Consider the following 23675-nt stretch of genomic DNA (forward strand, 5'->3'; position numbering starts at 1 on the left):
TGTTTAAAGCAAACAAAAGATTCTTGGTGCCTACCTAGTGCTTGGTTTGGGGCTGGGCTGGTCACATGGCAGGTGTGTGATCAACTCCTGACTCTAGGACTCAAGTGGAATTTCCTGGATGAGGACATTTCACAAGTGTCCCTACAGTTTGTCCCTGGAAAAGACATGCCTGTGCTGTCCCTGCAGCAAGAGGATAAGAATGTACATTTGACCCGTCTGACCCTCGTCTATTTATATCTGTTTCCTGCTGTTCCTGTATTGTGTCCTTTTGCTGTTAAAAAACCTTAACCTAGAATATAACTTTCTGTGGAATCAGGTGGGTCCTTCTTGTGAATCACCTAACTAGTTGTGGGGGCAACTAAGACAGAAAGCTCATTTTTAAGAAAATAAGAATTTAATTTTTTAAATCATTACTTTTTCCAATTATATATTTCATATTGAGTGAGTTCTGTGGATTTTAAGAAACTGGTTACAGTTCATCCAAGTTTTTGAATTTGGGTAAGATTGTTTTTAATTGTATTCCTCTATTACCCTTTTAAAAGTCTGGAGAGTCTAGTGATAACTAGATGTCATTCTGTGTTTTTTTTTTGTTTTGTTTTGTTTTTAAATTGGCATTGGGGATTGAACCCACGGGCACTTAACCACTAAGCCACATTCTCAGCCCCTTTTTATTTTTTTGTTTTGAGACAGAGTCTTGCTAAGTTGCTTGGGGCCTCGCTAAATTGCTGAGGTTATTTTGAACTTGTGATCCTCTTGCCTTAGTCTTCTGAGTCACTGAGATTAGCAGGCGCACACATGTGCCACCACACCTGGCCCAAGGTTATTCTTTTTAAAAATATATTTTAAATATTTTAGTTGTAGATGGACATAATAACCTATTTTTTTTTAAATTTTTATGTGGTGCTGAGGATTGAACCCAGTGTCTCATGCATGCTAGGAAAGTGCTCTACCACTGAGCCAAAACCCAAGCCCTTATTTATTTTTATGTGGTGCTGAGGATGGAACTCAGCACCTCACACCTGCCAGGTGAGCACTCTACTGCTGAGCCACAACTCCAGACCATTCTTTTATCCATCTTGCTAAAGGTTTATTGATATTACTGATCTTTCAATGAGAACCATTTTTTGTTTCATTGACTTTGTTTTTGTTTTTCATTTTATTAATTTTTGTGGTTCTTTTTGTCTCTCTGTTTTAGGTTTACTTTTCAGACCGTTTGGCTGTGATCTATAAATTTTGATATGCTAAATTTTTATTTTTATTTATTAGTCAGTTTAATGTGGTTCTTAAATTTTCCTTGAGACACTGAGAAGGATTTTGCTCAAGGTCCATGTGTTTGGAGATCTTCCTGCTGTTTTCTAGTTTGATTCCTTTATGGCCAGAGATCACTCTTTTCGATTTCAATTCTTTTGAATTTGTTGAGGTTTGTTTTATGACCTAGGATGTGGTGTATCTTGGTGAGTGTCCTATGGGCATTCAGGAAGAATGACTGTTTTGCTGTTGTTGAAAGGCTTGTTCTACGGGTCCTGTTGGTTGGATGTATTCAGTTCTTCTATATCCTTGATGATTTTAGGATTAGTACTTGTTGTTGAGAGAATGATGTTAAAGTCTCTAACTATAATTGTGGACTCCCCTGTATCTCCTGTACTTTGGAGTTCCCTTACCTAGTGCATATACATTTAGGATTGCAATGTCTTTTTTGTGGATTGAATCTTTTTTTTGGGGGGTGGGGGGAGTGGGTAGCAGGGATTGAACTCAGGGCACTTGACCACGAGCCATACTCCCAGCCCCATTTTGTATTTTATTTAGAGACAGGGTCTCATTGAGTTGTTTAGTGCTTCTCTGTTGCTGAGGCTGGCTTTGAACTCGGGATCCTCCTGCCTCAGCTTCCTGGGGTGCTGGGATTACAGGCGTGCGCCACCACACCCAGCAGATTGAACCCTTTATCAGTATATAATGTTCTTCTTTGTCCCTGGAAATTTTCTTTGCTCTGACTTCATCTGCTATTAATGTAGCCACTCCTGCTTTATTTAGATTAACATCTGCATGGTAAATTTTTTTTTTTGCCTCCTTTTACTTTCAGCTTACATAGATCTTTATATTTGAAGTAAGTTTCTTATATAGAGCATAAAGTTGTGTCATGTTTTTAAGGCCACTCTGTCAAAGAAATCTTTGTCTTTTAATTGGTGTATTTATACCAATTATGTTTAATATAATTGTGATATAGTAGCACTTAAGTCTATCATTTAAAAGATGTTTTGTTTAGTCTGTTTTTTTTTCTTTCTATGTTTTCCTGAAAGTTACTTGACTATTTTTTATAACCCCAGTTTGGTTTATTTATACTGTTTTTGAGTGCATTTCTTTGTATAGTTTTTTTCCTCCACAATAGACAACTGACATCATTTTACCATGGTATCTCCATTTAGTTCTCTACTTTCTTTCCCTCCTACTTTAAAATTATATTAAATTTTATTCCTTAAAATTGTATTCCTTTGGGCTGGGGATGTGGCTCAAGTGGTAGCATACTCACCTGGCATGCGTGCGGCCCGGGTTTCCTCAGCACCACATACAAACAAAGATGTTGTGTCTCCTGAAAACTAAAAAATAAATATTAAAAAATTTCTCTCTCTCTCTCTCTCTCTCTCTCTCTCTTAAAAAAAATTGTATTCCTTTGCATACAATGAGAACCACTCAGACAATGCTACACTTTTTGGTTCAACTGTCAAGCATAACATTTTTAAAACTCAAGAGGATAGTTTTTTACCCATAATTTTTTATAGTTGTTCTTTCTCCATCGTAGTGTTTCAAGTTTCCTCTTTTTATCATTTACTTTCAGTTTGAAGAATTTCCTTTAGTTATCATCTTAGGGGATATCAGCTAGTAACAAATTTTCTTAGTTTTCCTTCATCAAGAATGACTTGATTTTCCTCTTCATTTCTGAAGGATACTTTTGCTGGATATAGAATTCTGGACTAGCAGATTTTTTTCTTTCAGCACCTAACAAATATGGTGTCACTTACCTCTGGCTTCCATGGTTTCTGGTGGGAGATCTGCTGTTATTCACATCGTGTCTAGAGGTGATACATTATTTTAAGAAACATCATAGCTGCTTTCAAGACTTTTTGGCTTTAGTTTTCAGAAATTTGATTATGATATTACTTGATACAGATTCCTTTGCATTTATTGAATCTGTAGGATTTTGGCTTTTCCCAATTTGGAGAAGTTTCAAGTATTACTTCATGGAATATTTTTTCAGCCCTACATTCATTCCTTTTACCCTTCCTCCAATGATATGTCACATTTTTAAAATTTCTTCCACAGGCTCCTGAAGTCCTGTTAATTTTTTTCAATTTTCCTTCTATCGCTTAGTTTGGGTAGTTTTCATCAATTGTTCTTATTGTTGTCATCTCTGTACTGTTAATAATGAGTAAAATTGGTGAGTTTTAAACTTTTATTATTGTATTGTTTTCAGTTGTAAGATTTAAATTTGATTCTTATTTTTTAATATTTATTTTTTTAGTTTTCAGTAGACACAATATCGTTATTTTTATGTGGTGCTGAGGATTGAATCCAGCGCCCCGCCGCGCATGCCAGGCAAGCATCTACTACTTGAGCCACATCCCCAGCCCTGATTCTTCTTTATTCCTTCTACTTCTTTGCTGAGCCTAATTTTTCATTTGTTTCAAGGACATTCATAATTGTACACTGAAGTTTTTTTTTTTTTTTTTGTGATGGCTGCTTCAGAGTCCTTGTCATATAAACTCAACCTCGTATCATCTCAGGGTTGACATCTTTTCTCATTTTTCTGATTCTCAGTAAGATGAGTTACTTTTCTATTGTAATCTAGACATTTTTAGCTATTATGAGGCTCTGAGTCTTAAACTGAAGTCTATTTTAGCAGACCTCTGCTAACACCACACTGGTAGGTCATGGCACATTCTACCTCATTACCATGGTGAGTCCTGGTTCTTCTCTTCTTGGTGACAGCATGTAAATGGAGAGGAACACCCCATTCCTGCTAGGGAGTCTGGGCTCACACTTGAACTCTGATGATTGTGGGTTAGGTTGGGGCTGGGGTAGAGGTTTTCTTCCGCATGGCATTTGTCCAGAGTAGGGCAGACATTGCCAAAAATATTCCTATCCTGATGGGCTGTGCCCCTTCTCTGGCTCTGGGGCTTTGCTTTTTGGTCTGTATATAGTGGGCTTTCTGGGTTGCATGCTTCTTCCATGCCCATCCAAGGATATAGAGAAAATAACCAGAAAATCCAGGGAACTCAGTGCTGTGCCATCTCTTCAGTCCCAAGGTCCCTGGAGAGTCCCTTCTGTCTTCTGATATTTGTCTTATGACATCCAAGGTTTAAGGTGTACTCAGGGGGAAGAACAGAGAACTCTGCATTTATGTCATCTTGTCTGGAAACAACATCAACCTCTTCTAATAGTTTTGTTTTTAACTTGTTTTTTAAATTGTTTTTGTAGTTGTAGATGGACAGAATGCCTTTTTTTTTTTTTTATGTGGTGCTAAGGATTGAAGCCAGTGCCTCACACATGCTAGACAAGTGCTCTGCCACTGAGCTGTAGCCCCAGCCCTCTATCTTGTTTTTAATAAAAACTTTAGGATAGTTTTATGTTACAGGAAAGTTCCAAAGATAATACCCCATACCTAGTTTTTTCTATTATTGATCTCTTATGGTTCATCTGCCATAATTGAATAACCACTATTATTAAAGCTCCGGCTTTTAAATTTCCTTAAAAATCTCCCTAATGTCATTTCCTGTTCCATCCAGGACACAAAATGACATTGATCTGTTGTGTCTTCTTGGCTCCTCTTGGCTGAGACCGTTTTCTCAGACTTCCCTCGTTCTTGCTGACCTTGACAGTTTTGACGAGTACTGTTTAGGTGTTTTTTAGAATACCCCTCATTTGGGCTTTATTTCATACTTTTCTCATCAGACTGGAGTTATGGGTTTGGGGGATGATGGCCCTTCTCATCACATCACAGGTGTCCCAATTGCCCCCTTCCCTAATGTCTTCTTTGGAAGGAAGGCATCTGAGCAGCCTATATGCTTGTTTTACACTTACATCAGCTCCTGTTTTTCTCTAGCAAATTCTGACTCATTGGAGAAATTAATTTTTTACTGAGTCCATATTTTTTCAAACATGTCATTTTTATTTTTATTACACAAACATGGAACATTTCTCCAGTAAAGGCACGACACAAGAAACTAGGTCTCTTAATATTTCTTTCATACATATGGTCCCAATGATGCCTTAAATACAACTATAATAGCCACGATCTGGGAAAGCCAAAAATTATATGCAGCAATAAGGTCAATGGAATTATTCTGAATGCATCTGTTTGTTTCAGGGAAATGTATCAGACGAAAGAGAAAGGATCATTTCCGTTTTCTGTGGAAAGCTTATTTTGAAAAGAACCTGCACATCACACATAATTTCCTCATGATCTTCCTGAATTCCAAAAAGGGAAGCACAATTGCTAACATTATGTTTGTTTTTTTTTGTCATAGACTATTTTTAGACTGGATAGAATGGCAGAGTGGTTTTTTGCTTTGTGTAGAATTCACACTTCATTGAGACCTGTATAATCACCAGTGTTGAGTTAATATATCTCTGGGTATCTGTGTGCTTATCTCTCTATATATACCTCAACGTCATAGGACTCGAAGCATATTACGTTTTTGATGTATTTATTAGAGCTGGGATTTCTTTGATGCTGAGTTCTGGATACAAGTAATTATTAAGAGAAAATATGACCTCTTTATATAAGATGGTTCCAGGAAGAACTTGTAGAAAAAACCATGATTACTTAGAAAAAGGATATTGTTAAGATGTTATCTATATTATGGAAGCTTTGTGCAATCTCTGACATCATAAGTGAACCTAATATTTTGTGATTATGTTACATTGTTTTCCTTTCATCATTTTTTATCTAATATCTTGTCCATGTGTTGTCAACTGGCCACATTTAACACTTCTTGAAAGTAGTTTTCAGCCAGGTGGGATGGTGCATGCCTATGATCTCAGGGATGAGGAGGCTGAGGCAGGAGGATGGCAAGTTTGAGGTCAGCCTCAGCAACTTAGCAAGACCTTATCTTAAAATGAAATAAAATGGTCTGGGGATATGGCTCAGTGGTAAAGTGCCTCTGGTCCAATCTCCATTTTTTTTTTTCATTTTTCAATCTTGAGTGACTCCAACTTAACTGCCCCCCCTTTTTAACATGAGTGTTGTGAAAAAATGGGTAATGAGGAGACTGGCCTTATTAGATGCTAAAACAAATGATAAAGCAAAATAATTAGGTACTAGAGAAGATTCAGACAGATAAATAAAAGTGATTAAAGACAAAGACCCAATTTAAATACAAATTTAACAATAAGTTAGCATTTCAAAATAGTTGGGAAGAGTTATTCACTAGGTATTTTTGGGACAGCTGGTTGATCATGGGTGGGAGGGGAGAACTGGCTCCTATTCCACTTCGATCCAAGACTTGAACATAAAAATGAAGTCATAAAAATACTAGCCAGGTGTAGTGGCACATGCCTGTAATCCCAGTGGCTCTGGAGGTTGAGACAGGAGGATCACAAGGTTCCAGGCCAGCCTTAGCCACTTAGTGAGATTGTTTCAAAATAAAAAATAAAGGCTGGGGATGTAGCTCAGTGGTTAAGCACCTTTGGATTAAATCCCCAGTATCACTTCCCCACCAAAAAATCATAAAAGAACTGTTGAAATCGGTTAATAACCCAGGCATGTGCCATGCACCTGTAGTTCCTGCTACTTGGGAGGCTGCAGCAGGAGGACTGATTGAGTCCATGAGTTCAAGACTGAGCAATATAGTGAGATCCCACACACACACGCACACACACACTGGGAGGAGGAAGCGCTTAACAGCCTAATAATTCTGAACTAGAAAAAGTACAAGCACACAAAACTTAGAAACTATAAAAAATTTCATAACCATAAGAAGGGGCCCCTTCCTATGTTCACGGAGCCACCTTCTGCCCATGGTCTTCTCCACCTGGTCACATCCTGGGAGCAGGCAGGAAGAGGACCAGATAGGGAGAAGCAACAAGAGTCCCGGTCCAGAGGCTGCTGCCTTCAATGTATTTTGGAAGCACAAATTCTGCTTGTATCTTATTTGTCATGACTGCCCTGTTGCTGAATGGGGGAAGAGACAGATTTTTATTTTACTTTTCATGTATAAAAAGTGCACAAATTACAAATATAAAACTTGACGGATTTTCCCAAGGTGAGCATGTCCACCTGGTCAGTAATCCAGAACAATGGACAGAGCACTCACAGCCTCCTTGTACCTCCCCACATGCCCCTCCCATGTCACTAGAGAAGGTATTTTTAATAGGCACATTTTCACTGTAACCAAAACTGAGTTCATGAAAGGAATGAGAACTAAATAACCAGCAATCTGAAGAAGCCATCATTTTGTATATTTGCTCAAAGGCAGCCTTTAATTCTTCTTCCAAAATCTTCCACCCTCAGTCTAAGTAATTGTCTTGTCCTTTGAGAGAGAATGGTCCATACTTATATTTTCCACAATTTTATATTGTGAGAAGGGACCAGGAACAACAAGCTGACATCCAAACAGGGTCTTCCACAGCAGAGGGAGCAAAGAGGATGCCCCGAGGGGGTCGCTGACGCTGGCCAGGCCATGAAGACTGACACACCTCAGAGCACTGTCTCAGGGACCCCATCCCTTAAGTGTGGTAAATATGGAAAAATCTGCACTTCAACTCTTTAGAAGTGAGATAAGGTCCAAGTAAGACACGCGTGGCCAAGTCTTGGGTAAGGATTCCGGATTTATTCAGTGTTACAGTTTCATATCGGAGAGAACAGCTTTGACTGTTGTGAATACAGGCAATTTCCTTGGGGCTCCGGTCCTTTTGAAATAACACTCATCTTGTAGAGAGTGGGTGGGGGGAGGCATCTGTCAGCACCCCCCCACAGCACTGGCTACGTCACATGCAACAGAAACTACAGATGCGATAAAATGTGGGAGGGCTTTCAGAAAGCAAAGCTCATTCAACGTCAGAGAATTCACACTGGAGAAAAACCATATGCATGTGATGGATGCAAACGACTGTCTTTAAATAGTGCTTGGCACCAGCCAGACATCTGGGAGTTTGCAGCAGAGAGAGGTCCTGGAAGCATAATGGAGGAAGAAGTGGCTTCATCACAGTCCTGTCCTTGGACAATACCAATGGACTCAAATGGGCCTTAAGCTGGTCAGGTGTGATGAATATGGCAGACCTTCTAGGGGTAGCGTGGCTGCGGGGACATTAGGTCACCCTGGAGAGAGGCTAATGGGTAGGATCACATGGGCCTGCTTAGCTCTTTCTCATCATTGGGGGATTCACAGGAGAGACACGTCGTCTTTGAGAGATGAGCGCACTCTAGGTCAGTCATCAGGCTACTTCATGCTGGAGAAAAGTCTTGATGAGCAGCAGTCGGGGGAACAAGTGCCTTTGGTCTCAAGAGTTTCAGAGGCTCTTTGGTGACTCCCAGGGACATGCAGGGCTCACGGAATGCTCTGATGTGTTCATCCTATCACAAGGCAGGGGGTTAAACTTTTTGCTTCATTCACTCCAACCAGGAATTTCACTCCTCTGGTTATAGGATTTTCTTTTTGGGCTGTTCAGCCTGGGGCACAGGCCTGCATGCCTTGTTCAGGAACATAGTACTGCACCGAGAGGGCCGAGGCTCAGTGACAGAAACTGGTGGTCACAACTTCTAAGATTGCAACACATCTGTGGTTGGGCTCCAAAGATCTGAAGAACTTCTATGGGTCACATCTGCACAAGATCATTCAGAGATGGGAAATGGGGCCGGTGGCTTTTCTCAGGGTCTGAATGCAGGGGAACAGTGCGCATTGGTAAGACTGATTAAGAAGATGCCAGTCTAATCTTCGTTTTATATTTTTAAAAAGAGTTTCAAAAAAGAAGGGCTAGGGCTCTTGAGTTCAGCTTCCCATTTTTTAAGGGAAGAATGGGTACATTTCTTATGTTAAAAACACACAAAAGAACATGAGAGTTGCACCAGAAGGAAGCTTTCTCCAGTCCTCATTTAGCAATTGCTTCCCCTCCCGCCAGTCTAACTCCTCTTCCCAGATGAGCATTCTAGACAGCAAAATACCCTCGCCTCCATTTTAATCTCCCAATTGCGTTAGAATGACTCAGGTCTTGTGCATTTCTGAGGCCTGACTTTGCACAGAGAGGACAAAAGTGGAGGAAAAAAAGGGGAAGATGGAGGGAGAAGAGATGAGGAATAAGGAAACGGGGCTTGCCAGGGTGGCAACCCAGGGCTGCGGGGGATATCTTACTTTTTGAGAACCTAAAGCATCAGGAAGGTCGGCAGGTGGGCGGGTCGGGGTCACGGTTAGTTCCAGGTGCTTAGGCTTCTTTCTGGCTGGTCCCCCGAGCTCCTACCATCCACCTGGAGTCCTGGGCATCCTTCCCAGAATTTGTCCAACCTACCTACCATTTGTTCAGCTCAACTTCCTGCTCCTCCCATGGCTTCCTGAACCTTGCTTGGGCTTTGGATCTTAGGCATTAACCCCCCACTGAACTTGATCTTCCTCAAATTCGTTATTGAGCCCCAGTTTAGAAGACTCATGCCCATACTTGTGGAAATGTCCTGAATATTTTTCTTTCCTTGTCTGTATCCTATAGGCCGTGGCAGTTGGGACTAACAGCTGTGTGAGCTGTGACAAATCCTGACTTTTATTTCTTGTTGTATGAACAGGACTTCTCATGTTAACACTCAGGGCGAGTCTCCACTTGGAGCTCCAGAAAGAGCCATGTGCTCTAAGGGGCAGCTATGGGGATAGGAATGCTTCAGGCTGCAAGTAGCAGAAATCTGCTTAGAAAATAAGACTTTTAACTTACACAGCAACAATACTGGAAGTAGGTAGTTCCAGGATAGGTATAGTGGCTCAACCATGTCATCAAGGACCCAGGCTCCTTTTGCCTGTCTGCTGTCACCTCTGCATTCTGGCCTCCCCCTTGTGCTTGCTGCCTCAGGGGCTTGGGCAGTCCCTGTCACTTCCCCTAAGTTATTAGCAGAATGAAGTAGCAGGCCCACTTCTAAGCCAACTGCAAGCAAAGGTAACAGCCAGTGTGGCTGCTGTGGTATCACCTGGGCGAGGCTGGGCCCAGGGAGCCACAACAACAGGGCAGTTCCGGGGCTGGCGGCTCTGCCTCGGCCTTCTGTCCTGTATGCGCTTGCTCCAAACAAGGCTTGCTTTCCCTCCATGACCTTCTCCACGTCACGGCTTGCTTTGTTTCCTTTACTCTTTCTCCTCCAGTGTCACTGTGACTAACACTGGTCCATCCAGGCCCTGCTCGCCCTCATGACACCTGGTCACACACTACCTTTTTTGATTTCTGGCTCAAATTTACAAAAGGAGGAGCCTGACTAGTCTGGCTGCTTCACTTCTATTGTGGGGTCAGATGACTTCAAAAGTCATTGGCCAGCTCCTGTTGGATCCTGGCCCAGTGAATTGTACGTACACACCGAGGCAGGGTCTCATGATGTGACAGTCACCTGGACAACAGGGGAGGGGGTGGAGGAGGACAGGTGGGGCCTGCAGTGGACAGGAGCAGAGGCCATGGTTCTGAGAGCCTGGACAACAGCACAAGATCAGGCCACTCTCCTGGAGAAAGGCCACATGGAAGATGGGGGAGGTTCCAGGAATGTGAGTGAAAAGCCACTTTGGATGTTTTGGCCCCGTAGATGCTACCAGAGGAGGGATGGAGGAATCCACCTGGCAGACAGAAGCCGGGCCCCAGGCAGAGCCCCAGCTGGACCATCCCAGCTATCTCCAGAGTGGTCACTCCAGTGGAGGCCCAGACATAGCTAAGCACAAATAAACTGTACTGCCTGACCCCAGCACAAGCACATAACCACAGAGTTTAGTCTGCCGTGACCTGAGACTCCCCCTCTACCGGCACCCTCGGCAGAGGTCCTGTGGCTGCCGGGGGGCGCGTGCGGTCTCCCATGAACACAGCTTTCATAGGGACTGAAGCGCTTACCACCTCCTGGGACTGGTCTCCTGAAGACCTTTCTGTGGCTTTGACAGGCTGAAGAAGAGATTGTGGAAACAAGACTATTCCAAGATGGCCAAGGACCGAAAATGGGCTGGCATTCCAGCAAACGGAATTAAAAATCCTACAATGGGGAAACCCCAACTTTTAACAGCACGGGAAGGAATTGGGCTCTAGCTCTAGTTAGTAGTTGCATGACCTTGAGCAAGTGATTCAACCTCTCCACATCTTATTTCCTTCATTTGTAGCATAAAATTAGAAATAAAAATACCTACTACAAAGGGTTGTTGAGAAGATTAAACGGGATTCTGCTCACGGCTTTCTCGGCAGAGCAGGCCTGCGAGGAGACATCACTAGGCTGGCTTGGCAGTTACGGTCCTTGCCATGGGGATGGGTGGGGCCGCTTCACTGCTCTCCATCTAGACTCAACTTCTCGAGCAACTTCCCAGAAGCCTTGTGCCCTCTGTGAGTGGCCTTTGCCTCCTTCAGGGGGCCCTGGTTTAGGATCCCGCCCCCCCCCCCAGCCTTTGCTCCTCTGATTATCCACTTCAATCTCTTGTCTTCATAATTTCATAAACTGCCTGGAACAGTTATTACAAGAGAAATTTGAGAGAATATTCTGGAGACTCACTATAAATGACACACTATCTATAAACTTTCAGGTTGAGAGAATATTCTGGAGACTCACTATAAATGACACCATCTATAAACTTTCAGGTTAGAGAACGTAGAGCTGGTGCCTGGCTATCCCCTCTGGCCCAGAGGCCAGTGGGTGAGCAGGTGGCCCCTGGTGGGCCCAGGAGGGGCAGCTAGCTAGGCATGCTCTCCTCTTCTCCTTAAAGCTCCACGGCCCAGGATAGGCTCACCAAGCCAAAGGTCACCGGGGTAGAAAATGTGTTTCTAGAAAATGCAGTTGCCACCACTAAGGATGATTTTTTACTGTCCCTACAGTTTTAACTTGCTTTAAAGAAAGTGAATGGAGAACTCCTAGGCTACACAAAAACACAGACTTAAGCAGTTTGTCCCATTTTTCAAGGGGGAGAGAAAATTTGCAATTAATAAAAGATAAAGGGACTTTCCTGTACTTTGTGCATGGGACCTAGAATTTAGCCACATACCAACGGGATGATGTACTCACAGGAGGTGGAGAGAACCTAGGTGGGATGAGAGCACAGTCATCCTACCTCTGCTCTCCTTGTTACTCCATGAGCCCTGGCTGTCAGTTGTCAGGAGCTAAAGAGTGATTATTCCAAGGCAGACACTCTGCAAACAGATACCTATTTGCTGAACCAGGCACCGTGAAGCAGGGACAGGCCCAAGACACAGCTCTGCCCACAAGGAGCTCCAAGTTCACGTGGAGGAAGGTCCTGAGCCAGTCATACTTAACCAGGGCGCTGGGATGGGTGGCTTTCCCACCGAATGAATTCTGGCTGTTCCCTGCCTGTCCTTTCCCAGGTCCCTCCCAGGCCCAGCACAACATATGGCAAATAGTTACATCTCTCGGGCACAGCTGAGACAATGGAGACAGATGGCCAGCCACCTGATGGTCTCTGGGGCTACCTTGGCTAGCCTGCCTTGTGGTGTGGGCTAGAAAGGACGGCAGTAAATACAAAGTCACCTTTTGCCCCGTGTGACCAGAAGAGAATTTCAGCCATCCCTAAGGAGGAAGCCGCGTCTTCAGCCAAAGGCATGTCCTGGACCCTCTGCTCAGAGGGTGGCACCATAGCCCCATGCAGCTTCCAAGCCCCGCCACGATTCTGAGGTGTCAATGCTTGAAGGTGCTGGGGAGGATCCAAGGGACACAATGTGGCTCTTCTTCAAAGAGTTTTAAGTCTGTTTAAGGAAAAAAAAAAAGGCATAAATAGACCACGGAGGGCGAGCCCGGCCTGAGTGCTATCCAGCCTTTATGGGCAGTGACTCCACAGGAAGGTGGGGAAGTGGAACTCCAGGTTCCAGCATTCCAGGGAGGCTCCAGGGGAGCTGTGCCATTTGGGGAGGGCAGAGAAAGGGAGTGGGGGGGGCAGCATTCCAGGGGCACTGCTGTTCCTGCCAGGCTGCTCCCCTGCCCTCTCCCCTCTGGCTACTGCAGTCAGAGGCTTGAGGGTCCATGCACACTGGTGGAGATCTGTCTCAGAAGCCAGGGCTTGGGACCCTCGCTTCCCAGGGTGCCATCATGGCAGGAGGCTCAGGCTGGGCACACACTGTCAACACACTGTCTCCTGCCAAGGAGAATCCTGGGGCCATGTGAGAGGACAGGGGCTGGGATTTGGAGGAACTTTACGATAGGGAAGACACAGTTCCAGGAACTGCAGATGCTGAGCCCAACCCTGATCTGCTGGCAAGCACGTGGCCCAGCATATGGCCAGCACTGGCAGGAAAGCAAAGAATCCACAGAGCGAGGAGATCTTTGAATATTATGAATAAGAGAAAATTTCCATTCATCCCCAATTCAGACGAGAGGCTCCCTATGAATAGCACCAACGGGGAAGCTCCGAGGCCAGCACGGGCACATCCGGCACAGAATAAGCGGGAACCTACGTCAGAGCTCCGCTCCGGGGAGTCACACGGGATAACACGCACGTCCCGATGAAGGGCTCGATGCTCCCAGAGCGCCCAGGCGCGGACCAACACTGGAAGCCGGAGCTTCTGAATGAATGAATCGGGTGGGGACTGCGAGGGAAATCAGCTCTTATTCATCTGTGGAAGATTCCACAGGAGAGAGGGCGGATACTCGTCACGGATGACGAAGCTCCCACCTCCAGACAGGGAGGCCAAGGAGGGGCCTGAGGACGACAGCGAGGGGGCCTCAGAGCACCTGTGACCTCAAGTGTCCACACAAGAGGGCACCGAGGGAGGGGCGGGGTTGGAGCATGGTCCAGTTGGCACCTGGGTTTCTAGCAGCAAATGGACTTTGGCTGTAAGGACGGCAGACACCTCTGACAGCCCAGCGGATGGCGTGGTCTACACGCAGGCTCCTCAGGGGCCACTCGCAGAGGAGCCCAGGCTGCACTGGGCAGAGACAGAGCTGGGCGCCGCCCGCCATCTCCCTCCTCCCTTGCTTCTCAGCAAAGCCCAGGCTGTGTCAGTCTCAGCCTTAGGAGAGGTCCTGGTGCCTGCACAGTATGCTCTGCTTGGCTTGTAACAGGAGAGGCCACCTCTCATCCCCGGGTGGTGACTGCTGGCCCGCTCCCCCGGCTGCTGCTCTCGCTGGCCCACTCATCACCAGACAGCCACCTTTAGAGAATTTGCTCTTCCGAAGGCCTGGTCCCATTACTTGTCTGAGATCCAAGACAGGGAAGAAGGAGGCATGAGTGGCAGGTGACCTGGGCCACCTAGGGGAAAAAGAGGGAGGTCGGGAAACAAAGAGCAGCGCTGAGATGACAGGGGTGTCTGTGTTACAAGGATCCAGAAGGGGGCTTAGGCAGGGGCAGCGCTGGGAGGGAGGGACAACTGTGACTCCACGGCTGTCTCCTGTGTCAGGCTGCATGTGATTTGTCACTGGACCCTGCAGAATGAGTGCCACTGTCTCGTTACTTTGCAAATATAAGAAATAAGATAGGCCCAGCTAGTAAGTGGCAGTTAGATCTGTCCTAGGCCAAATCCCTCTGTCTTTTCATCACTGTAAGAGAGAGACTGGTCCTTCTGCAACACTGTCCCTGGGGATCTATTTCTCATATCTTAGGGGACAGTGAGGGCACTGGTGGGCCTCGAGGACAGGGGGAGGAAGGAGAGAAACGGGCTAGCTTTTGCAGACTCTGCCTCGGGAACACAAAGGCTCTCCCAGTCATTCCCCAGTCCCTGGAGCACCAGGCGCTGTGTTGAGGAGACAGATACGGGAGGGAAACCAGACCATCAGGGTCTCTACCCTCACGGAACTTCCCCTCCAGAAGGAGGCAGACAGTGAAGTATGTCCTGCATTTTGAAAGAGGAAGCCTGGGCCGCGGCGGAAACACGGAAGAGAACTCTGTGACTTGCGGGGCTGAGAAAGACTTCTGGTGAAGTGCTGGTGAAAGCCTGCCAGGGAGAAGCCTGTGGGAGGGTCTGCTGCTGAGAGGGCAGAGTGACAGCAGCCGGAAGAAGGCCAAGGTGGGAGGGGAAGGAGAGAGCGGGGAGCCCAGACTGGTCCTGGGAAGCCAGGGCAAGATGGTGGGGGTGCTGAGGTACATGGCATGGCCTGAGCAGCTTCGTCATTTCTCTTCCTTGAAGCCCAAGGCTGTAAGATGAGGGGAGACCTGTATGGTGTCAAGTTCTAAGAGTGAGCCTATGAATTCTTTTCCTCATGAAGCAAGATTTCCAACAGGTGCAGTGAGCAGAATAAAGTCAGGAGTGACTGGGTGACCCTGATACTGCGTTGCTAGATCCTGTAACCAGCCGAGACCCATCTGGGGACGAAGGGTTGGTGTCAGGGTCTCTGGTCCACGATCACGGACAAACATCTCCCCCTTGTGGCCAGGAGTAGCACTGCCCTCAAGAGCCGGAGGGTGGTGGAGGCTCCCTGGCAGAGAAAGGGACCTCCTCTAGCTCACAGGCTGCAAGCCCAGTGAGGTCCTGCCAGGCTGCAGGGGCTTGTGGACCTAGAACATTCCCTACCTTCCTCTTTTAGAGAAATATAACTAATGGGCAAAATAGATGCATACATGCGTGCGCGTGCACACACACACACACACACACACACACACTTACATAGGTATAAGTACTCAGAAAAAGTGTTTGAAAGATACTTAAAGTGTTAGCAGTGATTCTTTCCAAAATGGGACTAAATCTTCACTTACCTATGCATTTTAAAATCACGCTGTTTTGAGCATGATTTTGTTGACAGTAGGAAAAATGAAGAGCAGAAGTGAGAGAAAAGCAGCTCAAGACGGAGCGAAGGAGCCCGGGAAGCACCCAGCTCCTTGCCAAACCTGCTCATCACAGAATGCACATTCAGGGCCTGGGGTTGGGGACTGGGTTTCCAGAGGAACACTGCCCACTGTGCCTCGCTGTCATGTCCCTTGTGCCCCTCCAGCTCACACACACCCGACCTGTCCTGCTGAGTGAGGGAAGGGGACGACCTCTGACGTGCAGTCCTGGAAATGTTTCTGAACCTCTCTGAGGTTCCAGGATGTCCTTTCCTGAGTTTCCAGGGAGAACAAATAAGCTATAAAATGTGCTGTGAAGATGCCGCACAGGCACAGATTGAGCTCCACCTAAGAACTGGGCGGAGGGAAGCATACCTGCCAACTTCACCTGCAAGCTGGGATCAAGTGGAGATCACATGGGTGACCTATTACACCTGATGCCCCTTGAAACTGGGGCTGGACTTCTCTAACCCACATCAGTCCCTTCAGTAACTCACTAGGTGACACTCTCAGCTCAGCCATTAAGAGGGTGTCCTGGTTGTGACTCCCCTGCTAGGGAAGCGCAGGCTGGCTGGGGTCAACCTCTTCCCTCAGGGTGGGCCTGCTGTGGCGCTGGGCCAGTGCAGTCCAAGGTGCGGAAGCGATACCAGGGCATGGACTGCACATGCTCACTGCACCTGGGACACAGCTGGGCAGGTGGAGGGGGACAGTTTTTTGAAGCTACCTCAGCAGCCCAGCCCCAGGGAAGAGGCTTGAGGTTCACACTGTGCTTCTGCACCACTGAGCCTGGGGGGCAAGGCTCACAGCCTTCTTGCCAAAGCACTGGCTTATGGTGTCTCTTTACCATGTCTCCCATGTCTCTGGACTTTTTTTTTTTTTTTGGTACTGGAGATTGATCTCAGGGGCACTTGACCACTGAGCCACATCCCCAGCCCTATTTTGTATTTTATTTAGAGACAGGGGGTCACTGAGTTGCTTAGTACCTCATTGTTGCAGAGGCTGGCTTTGAACTCAGGATCCTCCTGCCTCAGCCTTCCGAGCTGCAGGGATTCCTGACGTGCACCACTGTGCCTGGCATGTCTCTGGACATCTAAAATGCTTGCCTAAATGGCTGCAGCTGAGAGTTGAGACTATGGTGAGCTTGGAATTTCCCTACAGTTCCAAATGGGGTGTTTTGGGGGGCTTATATGAAACTTTTGCATGTTTCCCACCCTCCAGGTAACTGCTGGGGGTGTCACATATGGGCCTAGTGAAGGCCTTTCCCCCACCACAGGCTTGCTGGCTTCTCTCCCTGGGCAAGGGGGATGCCCCTGGGAGGTGCTGCATCTCCCCTGTCCGGTGACAGCCAGCTACCTGTCAGGGCCACAAGCTTACACCTGAGGGGCTTCTCTCCCCTGCAGCACTCTGATAACGGCAGTCTGCTCAGACCCTGGCTCCTTGTGTGAAAGCAACGCTCTCTGCCCGTGCCACGCTCCTGACCTGGAATGAGGATGCTCACCTGGCTGCAGGCTACCTCTTGTCCCTGTCACAGCATCTGCCTTCTCTCTTCTGCTGGAAGGTCTTGTCTTGGGGAGGAGAACTGCTTGGCTTCACCTCTGGGAGAGTCCCCAATGCCAGCTGAAGGTTCTGGAACATTCTGAGGCATTTCCTAGTGCCCACAGGGTCTGCGTGAGGTCCCTCATGGGGATCATCTTTCAGAAAGTCCCTGATGGGAGGGGAACTCCTTGTTCTCAGTCCTGAAAACAGAAAATTCAGTCGAACTTAATATTTTTTTGAGACGGGATCTTGCTACATTGCCCAGGCAGGTCTTGAACTCGATCTCAAGTGATCCTCCCACCTTAGTGTCCTGAGTATCTGGAATACAGGTGTGAGCCACCTTACCCCAAAGGAAATTCAAATACACTTGTTTCATGTGCAATAAAAAACCATAAAAGCCACGTGTACTGTAGATGGATTAAACTCATTATAGCCTAGAGTACAATGAGAGCTAAGAATATCCTCAAGTGCAGGGGCACAGGTGTGTAATCCCAGCCTACTCAGGAGGCTGAGGCAGGAGGATCCAAGTTGGCAAGATCCTGCCAGTAATAAAAATGAAAAGGGCTGGGGTACTTGTAGCTCAGTGCCCTGGTTCAATTCCTAGTACTGGGGTATGCTTGGAGGCTGCAGTCAAGACCTTAGTGACCACATTCAGCAGGCTGTAAATGTCACATGTGAGATTAGGAGTCACTTTCATTTTCTTTATGAGTCACATTTTCATTTTCTTATCTGTATCTTCTATATACAAGGAAAAAACACAAATCTCATTTTTTTGTTTCGCAAGTCTGGGGAGAGGATGAGGAAGAAGCAGGGGACGGAGTGGGGGCAGGCAGGGAGGCGCAAGGTCCGGGAGGAGTAACTGGGCTCTGTGGCCACAGGAGCAGGCAGAGGGTGTGGCTGGCAGGTCTGAGGAGGCTGCAAAGGGGGGCTGGTTGAGACCTCCAAGAGTCCTGGGCACCTCCAGAGCAGTAGGAAGGCAGGAGCTGTAGCCCAGGGCGGGCTGGGGAACTGGAGGTCACAGAAGGAGCAAGGCAGGGACGGGGAGACAGCTGGGCTCAAGGCCAGGTCCTGCGATGCACAAGGAACTCAGGACGAGACCGAGTGATGGAAGCTGCCTTTCCTGTGTGTGCCCTGCAGTTTGCAGAGTGCATCCTCACACAGAAACTGAGGCTCAGAGAAGTGCAAGAAGTTGCCAGACTGCCCAGCTAGTACCCATGGGGCCAGGGCCTGTTGCCAGCCGGTGCCAGTGCCCATGTGGCTATACTTTGCTGGGTGGTAAAGGTCAGCAGGGCCGGAGCCAAGGGGGCCAAAGTCCCTTGACAACCAGAAAAGCCCAGACATCACTGATGACAACCAGGAGGGCCCGGACATCACCAATGACAACAGATGCTGGTCCCAGCACTGGAGCAGAGGGATCAGGTGATCACCATCAGATCTGTCCTGAGGGTGAGGCAGGTTAGCCAGGGTGGCTGCAGGGCGCACACTAGGGCGAGCCGGCCCAGAGGTGTCCCAACAGCTTATCAACCCACTCGTGCACTCTGTTCCCCTACCTCTGTGTCACATGGGCCCTAATAATGACAGAAGACTAGAACTTGTACAATGTGTCAATTATCTCTATGGTCAAACCACACCCCAAAGCGAAAGAACTTCAAGCCCCCTGGTGTAGGCTCCATGGACATGTCCAAATCTGGCTCATGTTGACTCGTGGTTCCTGATGCTCAGGCTGAGACCAGTGGGGGCTGATGACCCGGAACGGGAAGCCCAGGGTTTTCACCAGTCTTTGCCCTGAGTGTTCAGAGTCTGCTCAGGAAGGGAGCACCAAGTGCTGAGCACTGGCAGCAGCAGAGACCAGCTGTCGGGCAACCTCCATGGACGAGGAGACAGAGCTCGCCCTGCCTCTCCCTGTTCAGGTCTCTTCTCTTCATTCTCAACCCCTCCCTCTCCCTGCAGCAGGACCCCCTCCATATTCCTCCAAAAGAGGTGAGATATTCCCCAGGGTTCCCTTCAAGCCTTGAGTACAGATTTTGTGGAGGCGAGAAGGGGAGACGGTATTATCAGCGGAAGTCCTGATAGTCCCCACCACGAAGTGTGGCTTGACTAAGAAGCTACCAGAAGACAATTCAGAGGAGCTCAATGTTGTCCTCACTGTAACCTTTCAGGGAACAGAGGACACCGGTGCTTGTGGGTAACTGAGGAGAGGGCTGGCAGTCTCCCAAAGACCTCAGTGCCTCTCTGGTTCTGGACCTAAGGTCTGGTGCTAGTTGATGACCACGCTCAGCTCCAGCACAGGTCTGCAAACTGGGATGTTCTGGCCTGCTTTTCTACACAGGAGGTCCCAGAAAAGGGACAAAGACCCCTGGAGGATTTTGTCCCTTACCGTGAGCTCCAAGGGGGTGAGGCTCCCAAGATCCACATCCGAACAATGTCTGCCCTGGTGGAGGATTCTGGTGCTCTTGTGCCATCTGTCCCAGAAAAACTCCTGTTCTGGAGACAGTGAAGAAAACTGGAGAGCTGAAGGAAAGAAAAGTGAGTTGTTTTTTGTTTTTCTTTTAAGAAAATTTCTATTTAGATCCCTCTCCCCCAGTGTGTTTCTTTAAAAACTACTATCTGGTTTGAAAGCAATATCTATTCATTGCAAAAAATAATTAATGTTACTTCCCTATAAAAACACACAAAGAATGGACTGGGAGCGACACTCAAGTGTAGAGCAGGTGCTTAATAGTATGAGGCCCTGGGTTGACCCCAGCATTCCTCCAAGAGTACAAAAGGACTGTCCTTCATGATCCTATTTTGTATTTAAATTAAATTTGATTAAACTTTTATCTGATAAAAGTCATAGTTGTATAAACAAAGTAGCTTTATTTTAAAGAAAATTGAATTTGGCTATACTGATACGATGACTATATTTCCTGGATTTTCCCATAAATGCTCTAATATCAAATATTCTATCTAGTTGTTCCCAAAAGATATCAAAACAGTACAGAAACTGAATGCAAATGACCTTCCCAAGAGGGCTTCTAAGGCTGGAAACAAGCATCCAAATTCTGTTAGACCACTCATATTGAGTTTTCTATTGTGTAACTGACTGTCCTAGACATAGCAGCTTAGAGCAACCAACACTTATTATCACACACAGTTTCTGAGCATTGGGAACCTGGGAGTGGCGGAACTGGGTGGTTCTAGCTCAGGATTCCTTAGGAGATTAAGGCTAAGATGTCTGCTGAAGCTGAGAATTTTTGTAAACTTTAAATCTGTGTCCCCGTGGATAACAAGTTTGGTAAGAACACAGTGGAAGTGGAAGGATAACAGACCTCAGGGCCTTAGGGCTAGTCTCAAGGAATATAGAGGGTGTACTGAAGCCCTCATAGATGAGGAGCTGTGGCGAGAGCCTGTCAAGAAACAGAAAACCTGAACTTGATTCTGTATTGGGAAAGGAGAATATGTATTTTTGTTTCTGTAGAGAATTTAAAAAATTGAATGGTTTAAATAATGTAAAAGAAGCATAGCCAGGGGCTGGAGCTGGAGCTCAGTGGTAGTGCTTGCCTCACATGCATGAGACCCTGGGTTCGATCCCCAGCATCATATAAAAAATGCACAAGTAAAAATAAAGATATTGTTGTGTCCATCTACAACTAGAAAAATTATTTTTAAAAAAGAAGCATACCCAGATAAAAATGACATGGGGTGGAGGTGGCGCTGGGAAATTACCAAAGTCAAATTTATGCCCCCAAAGTAAAACAGAAGAGCTAAGAACAGAGAAAAGGTGTTGGATCAAAACAGATTTGGGGCAATATGTGGTGGCACACTCCTGTTATCCCAGAGAACTTGGGAGGCTGAGGTAGGATCATGAGTTCAAAACCAGCCTCAGCAGCTTAGAGAGGCCCCAAGCAACTCAATGAGACCCTGCCTCTAAATAAAATATTAAAAAGGGCTGGGGATGTGCTCAGTGGTTAAGTGCCCCTGGGTTCAATCCCTAGTACCAAAAACAAAAACAAAAACAAAAACAAAAACAAAAACAACCAAACATAGATTTGGTGTTAGTTTTCTTTAGAGGCCTAACCCTCTTTTCACAAATTATTTTGCTCTTCTCCTGCTTGTCCTGCTCACTATGCTCTGTATCTCCTTCCAGCATGAGTCCACCTTTCATTGCCCAGGTTTGCTCCTTGCCCTGAGCCTGGGGCTCCTGGGGCCAGATGGGCCACAGCTCCATGATAGGCTCCTTTTATGCCCTCCTACCTCAGCCATTCGGGCAGAGCACACCTTCTTAGGCCATTACAAACCGTCTACAGCTGTTGGTGCCAGCTCTCCTCTGCAAGAATTATTCTGTGGCTGCCTGCCCCTCACCCTGACTCCAGTCCCATGGTATTTTTTCCTCCACCATCAAAACTCTATCCTACTTTTGAGGAACCTGAGAGACCAAGGACACTGTGCAGTACTCCCATTGCTGTGACCACTTTTGAAAGAAAAGTCCCCAAGGAGGCTCACTTGTGCCATGGCAGGGTCAAGTTTCAGAGAAGCTCCTCTTGAATTCCTTTGTTTTCCAGAGACTTCCTGAAACACATAGAATCCGTTGGTTATGGAAATTCTTCCATCTCACCAAAGCTGGGAACTCTCACTTGCCTGCCACCTGGTTTCAACAGCAATTCATTTTCTGCCATCCTTATTTCCTCCATGACAGACACTCCTGTGTGCCTGTGTTTTAAAGGAAATTCCAGACATCAGACCTTATTCTTCCCAATGAATAACTCATATGGAGCACTGGCAGATAAGGATTAAAATGATACTTTATATTAAAAAGCATTTGGATGTAATGAGAGAAGAGAGAATAATTTTATTTTTTGTGATACTGAACCCAGGGTGCTCTACCACATAGTTGCATCCCCCAGACTTTATTTCTTATTTTGAGACAGGTCTCACTAAGTTGCTGAGGCTGGCCTCAAACTTAGGATCCTCCTGCCTCAGCCTCCTGAGTAGCTGGGGTTACAGGCATGCATCGCCAGCCCAGAGAGAGAAAGTTTAGTGATCTTGGTGTATCATGGTTAGCTCCAACAATGACCAACACCTAGACAAGTCTCTTTCCTTTATTCTCTCCCCTTCCCCCATTTTTGAAGCATTTTGGAAGCCAATATGACATCATTTCATTCATAAGATCTGCAAATATGTGCCTCTCAGGCATTTTCTTTTATTTTTAAAGCATAACTCCTAAAGTATTACGACTAAACAACTGAAGAAATAATTCCTTAATATCATCAACAATGTGCACGTCCCTGATTTAAAACAATCTTGGCGGTTAGAATCGCGATCCTAATAAAGTCCACATGTTGCATGTGGCTGAAAAGCCTCTCTCTCTCTCTTTTTAAATTTTGTATTTATTTGTTGAAATACTTCAGTTGCGTGTCCTTAGAATGGAGTGACACTCAACAAAAGTTTGAGCGCCTGTTCTGCGCCACGTGTTGCGCTCAGGCTGCAGCCAAAGGTGCGAGCGCACAGCCGTGGCCTGGTCTCCGGCTGGGGCAGATCCCTGGCTCTCTCAGACCTCCCCTTCCGTAATGACGGGCACGGGGTGAGGGTACGTGGAGGCGCCACTCACCGCCTCGGAGGAGCCCCTCGGGTGACCAGGAGCCCCACTGGGGGCTTCTCAGCTGGGGAGCCTGGGCGGGCCGGGGCTGAGCGATGCCGACTCCTGCCCTTCCCTAGCGGCCTCCGCCCCTGACCCGGCCTCCCGCTCAACCATTCCGGGTTACAGGCCGAGGCACCGCAGGAGGCCAGAAGGGCCTCACCGTCCGAGGGCTGGCCGCCAGCGCGCAATGGCCAGTGGCGAACGCTAACGGCAGCCGCTCGTCCTCCGGGCGCGCGCCCGGCCCCCGCGCAACTACAACTCCCAGAGTCCCCGGCGGCGAGCCGGTTACCACGGAGACGGGCGGGGCTCGTCGGCTCTGTGGTCGTTGGTGGCCTGCTGGTCGCCGGGCACAGACCCTTCCTCAACCCCGGGGTTTCAAAACGGGCTGTCCCCGCCCCTCGCCAAGCGGCCGTTCTGCTGCCCGAGGAGACTGGGCTCGTGCGGTGGCCGAACTACATCTCCCAGAATGCTCCAGGCGCACGCCACTCCGGTCGCGTGTGGTTGCCACGGAAACCAGCGCCGGGTCTTTGGAGCCCCTGAAGCCCCCGGAAGAGACGAGCAGGAGCCCGAGAAGCAGGCTAGAGAATGGAATAGGACGTCTGGCAGCGCCC

The 23675-nt window shown here is 47.2% G+C and overlaps 1 long non-coding RNA gene across 1 annotated transcript; it reads right to left on the minus strand.

The window, feature by feature from the left end:
- Window positions 1-7165: 7165 nt before the first annotated feature.
- Window positions 7166-23325, minus strand: LOC106144977 (uncharacterized). The gene is made up of 5 exons (XR_001229862.4): window positions 23035-23325; window positions 21930-21995; window positions 19822-19955; window positions 17407-17644; window positions 7166-12900 (listed from the first exon to the last, which is right to left on the minus strand). It is a non-coding gene; the product is annotated as an uncharacterized LOC106144977 (long non-coding RNA).
- Between the last annotated feature and the right edge of the window lie 350 nt (window positions 23326-23675).

The sequence above is a fragment of the Ictidomys tridecemlineatus genome, chromosome 10 (assembly GCF_052094955.1).
Source record: "Ictidomys tridecemlineatus isolate mIctTri1 chromosome 10, mIctTri1.hap1, whole genome shotgun sequence".
Taxonomy (NCBI): Eukaryota; Metazoa; Chordata; class Mammalia; order Rodentia; family Sciuridae; genus Ictidomys; species Ictidomys tridecemlineatus.